Source organism: Asparagus officinalis, unplaced genomic scaffold, assembly GCF_001876935.1.
Source record: "Asparagus officinalis unplaced genomic scaffold, Aspof.V1 AsparagusV1_Un596, whole genome shotgun sequence".
Lineage (NCBI taxonomy): Eukaryota > Viridiplantae > Streptophyta > Magnoliopsida > Asparagales > Asparagaceae > Asparagus > Asparagus officinalis.
In genome coordinates, this window is record NW_017972858.1 from 126,905 (window position 1) to 131,776 (window position 4,872).

Below are 4,872 nucleotides of genomic sequence, written 5' to 3' on the forward strand. Positions count from 1 at the left end.
CGACGAGATCCGCATCGCCCACCTCAACGACGAAGCCCAAACCTTCATAGAGACTGCTTACGCTAATGAGGTCGCCATCATCCCCAAATGGATCCACTACATCAACCACAACCACCGCCGTCGCCGATCCCCTCTTCTCATCTTGATCTCCTACTTCAGCACCGTCGCTCGCCCCTCGTGACGGTCCAAAGCCCCATCGAGGTTCAAGAACACGATCTAGGATCGGAGGATCACTGTCATCGGGATCGGAGGATGGAGAAGTTCGCTAAGCAAGTGAGGGATGAGCTGGGAATTAACGTGGTCAATCCGATGGAGCTGAGATCGATGATTGAGGAGGCGTTTGGAGATAAGAAATTGAGAGGGAGGGGGATGTGGAGGTTGAGGAGATGGCAGATATGGTTCTTGATGGGGTGAAGAATGTTAGAGAGAAGGAGAAGAAGGTGAAGGACATGGATTGGGGTCGTGAGGATGTCACCGAGGATGCTTTGATTAATTAAGCTTTGGCGTGAAATGTGCAGAGAGTTGGGCATGAAATGGACGGGACTACTAGTCCCGTCCATTTGGAAAAGGTCGATTTTGCTATTTTTTTTTTATGAGAAGGTCTATTTTGCTCATTAATTTTTCAAAACGGTTGTTTTTAAAATTTTGTCCTTCAAAAGGTCCTCTGTTTGAGGCTTGCCAACGGCAAGCTGAGAAGTATTTTATTTTAATTAATCCCTCATAAGTTCTAATAGGTCGTGAGTCGTGGGTCGTGGGCTGTGGGCCATAGGCACGTGGGCTCGTGGGCCAATGGGCTAGGGATAGGGGCTAATCGGGCTGAGGTGCTAAGTGGCGCTTTGTTAGGCACACTTTACACTCGCAGCATGCGGACGAGCTACGCATTCGCACGAGGGTATGACCCTAGCGTTCTCACAATCAGACGAGGTTCGTCAATTGTCTGACGAGGTTTGCTCGTTCGATGAGGTTCGCCTATCTGACGAGGTTCGCTCGTTCGATGAGGTTCACATGTTTGACGAGGTTCACATGTTTGACGAGGTTCGCTCGTTCGACGAGGTTCGCCTGTTTGACGAGTTTCGCCCGTTCGACGAGGTTCGTCTGATTTGCTGAGACGTGACCCTCATGTTTCATAGTAATACGTCCATTGATTGCCTCGTATTCAGGAATTACTGCATGTAGCAGTTACAATAGCATTAACATCAATTTAATGGATTGTTATTATAATCATAATTGTCGTTATGATTTGTAACAGCCACATTAATTGAGGGTGACTCTTGAGCTGACCTTAAAGGCCTATAAATAGCACCTCTTGGGCAGCTCTTGAAATAGACTTAGAAAACGAACGTCGGATCGAGGAGATCTTGATGTTGTTGCTGTTGTTGTGTTGCTGCTATAGAAACTGTGCTTGAAGGAACTTTCCCTAAAACTGAAAGGTTTTGAACCAAAAGGTTTTGAACCGAAAGGTTCTGAGATTGAGAAGATCTTTGCCTTGACCGAAAGGTCTTTTAGATTAAGGAGATCTTAACAATACTGGGTTGGTGCATACCAAAGTACTGTACCGCTGTTCCTGAAAGTAGTTCGGCCTTGGGATCCTTGCACCGGAGTAGGCCAAATATTGCTTTAAGCACAGCGTTTCACAAACGCACAGCAGTTAACTTAAAAAAGTTTAAAATTACAGCACATCAAAATTTCACTATTTTATTTATGCTCGATATCAAACAGACTAATCCAGAAGAGGATGGTTGTGGGGTATTGAAGGATGATGGAGGGCCTACTCTCTTCTCCGACTTTATGCATGGTTCTTGAACAGGGGCTTGAAGTCCATACTACACAAACAAGAAAGACCCGTGAGAGGGTGGGGACCGGTTCCCCCGTAGTTCCTCCGACAGTCAAGTTAGTGAAACTCGAGTGGGAAAGGGGAAGGTCTGGAACCAATGTGGTTCTTGAAGTGGTAATATACATGTTTAGAGGATCAGAGTGAGCTCCTCTATCTAGATGAAGAACTGTGTGTTCTTTCTCTTTTTGAGGATCCGAGTGAGAGGAAATTAGGTCTGAGACTTAGTCTACCTTTGCTTGAGCTTTCTTTCTCTCTTTTATATTAAGAGAGTCACTCGCTTTACAAGTATCGGCTGGCGACTGGAAGAGAAGTCACTTCGACATGGGAGAGTGTGCCTCCGTATTTTCTGGGAAGTGATTAAGAGCATGGAAGAAGGTATGCTGGCATGTCAAATCATCCCTCGCTTTACAAGTGTCGGCTGATGACTGGAGAGGAAGTCACTTTGACATGGGAGAGCGTATCTCAGTATTTTCTGGGAAGTGATTGAGCTGAAAAGTCATGGAGACCTATCAGGCCAAAATTTGGATAAGGCTTGTCCAAGGTAGACTGTGGTGTCGACATATTCTCTGGGATAGAGGCTTGGGGCTGGGAGGTTTGGGGCTGGTGCCGAAATCTCAACTTAATTGGTAGCAGGGAATGTCCTTCTAGTTGTTTCTAAGAATTGCCCAGTGAGTAGTCGAGTGCCTTAAGTAGGGTCGTCATTGATGATAGGGTCGACCGATGCCGCCTTTCGCGTCGACTCAAGAATATCGGTATGTCCGGCTGGTTAGAATATCATCTCGTCTCAGCTAATAACCGTCTCTCGAGTCGATATAAAGATGTCGACTCGTATGGGAGGTCAGGATCTCTCGTGCTGACCAATATCGCCTTTGGTGTCGACACCAGAGAATCAGCTTGATGAGTCGGTGGGGTGAAGGCCTCTGTGATTATGCCTTGGGTTTATTCCTGATAGGGTATCAAGGTCTTGTGATTAGCCATAATCGTCAAGTTACACTAAAGGATTCGACCATATGTTGTGCCTTGGGCTTACCTTAATAAAGAGCTAAGGGCTTGTTATCCGACTGAGGAGTCATTGTACCTTGGGTTTACCCTGATGAGGTATCAATGGCTTAAAATTCGACTGAGGAATCGAATGCCTATAACTCTTGAGAGTTGACTAGGGCTTTCCTTTCCCTGAGGCCGAGAGGAAACTGTGGGAGTCGGCCAAAGAGTTGTGTTTGTTTTGATAGGGCTCTTATCGTATTTTGCAAATATCTATATCTCGGGTGAGTGAACACCATAACATGTTTCATTCTAGATTTAACCACCATTTTCAACAATCTTAAAATAATATTTTAATCTACAATGGATCCTGCGAGGACTCTTAGAGTGGATTGTCTCAAGTTAGAGAATTTTAATGGATCCAACTTTAACGCATGGCGTCGGAAAGTGATTTTCGGGATACAACTCCTAAAAATCTACTATGTGATTTCTGAGGAGAAACCTGACTTTAAAAAAAACTCTGAGTCTGAAGCCTCTTGGGCTAAAGATGATCATTTCTGCAGGAGTTATCTCTTTAACTGTCTGGCTGATCATATGTCAGATGCTTACACTAACAAGCCATCTGCAAAGGAAATCTGGAATGCTCTGGGGGAGCAATACAAGAATGAGAAGAAGCTTTCCAAGTCTCATCTCATTAACAAGTTTCTGGACTTCAAATTTGAAGATGACACTGAGATTTTGCCTCAAGTCAAAGAGCTCGAAAAGCTTATTATGAAGCTGAAGGATGAAAAGATTAATCTTTGTCAAACCTTCATTTCTGGAGCAATTATCAACAAGCTTCCTCCATCTTGGATGTCATTCTTCGCGGACATTCGAAGAAGGAAAAGACATGTGACTCTGTCTAATTTGAAGAGGTTCATTTGCATCGAGGACGAGATTCAGACTCGCACGAAGAATGAGCTCCTTGCTAAGCAGAAGGCGTCTGCTAACTGGTGGCTACTAACTCTGAGAAGGGTATCAGTTCTTCTTCTAAGAAAAAAGTCTTTTAACAAAAAGAAGAACCATAATCCGAAGAACCGGAATGTTCAGAAGAAAGATTTCAAGAAGAGCGGCAAATGCTTCAACTGTGGGAAGCAAGGACATTTTGCCAAGGATTACAAAGCACCAAAGAAGGGAACAGTACACAATGTTAATCTACTTGACAATTGTGTGGCTATGCTCTTTCAGGTGACAACTCCCAACAACATCTCTGGTTGGTGGTTAGATACAGGTGCTACCTGTCATGTCTGCTCCAACAGAGATTTGTTCTTTTCCTATATTGCTGCCAAAGAGAACGTATCAATGGCTGATCGTTCTGTGGTTCCTGTTCTTGGAACTAGGACTGTGGTGCTGACTCTCTCTTCAGGGAAGACTCTCACATTGAAAGATGAGAAACATGTTCTCTCAATTGCCAAAAACTTAGTTTCTGGAAGCTTGATGTGTGATGCAGGTATGAGGCTGGATTTCTAAAGAGGAAAGTTGTGTTATCTTTTAAAAAAATGTATTTAGCAATGCATATCGTACTGATGGTATGTATAAGATTAGTACTATTGTACCCAACTCACTTGTAATGAAGTATCCTCTTCTGCTTGCTCCTTTGTATTATAACACAATAGGCTAGGACATATAAATTATAGAAAGCTATCTAGCATTTGTCGTACTTGGTGTAAAGAAGGTACAGATCTCGGGATTGTATCACTCTAAGATGGAGAAGAAATGGTAGTGACTTTGGGCAATCCCGTACTTGGTGGCCATCACCGGAGTCTTCAAGCCAGCTATAGTGAGAGGAGCATCCAACTCCTCCAAAACAAACTTGGTCATGCGGGTCCACCATCCCGTCACTGAAGAATGAACCCAACCGGGGGATCTAAACACTTGAGTAGGGAATTCCCCTTTCACATCCATGAATCTCCTGACAAAGGTGTTGGCCGGGCTGACCACCTCACCAACTGGGTATTCTCTAGTAAACTGGTCAGGTCTCAAAGTCGTCACCTGCCTGTTATAGCCCACTGTGCGAA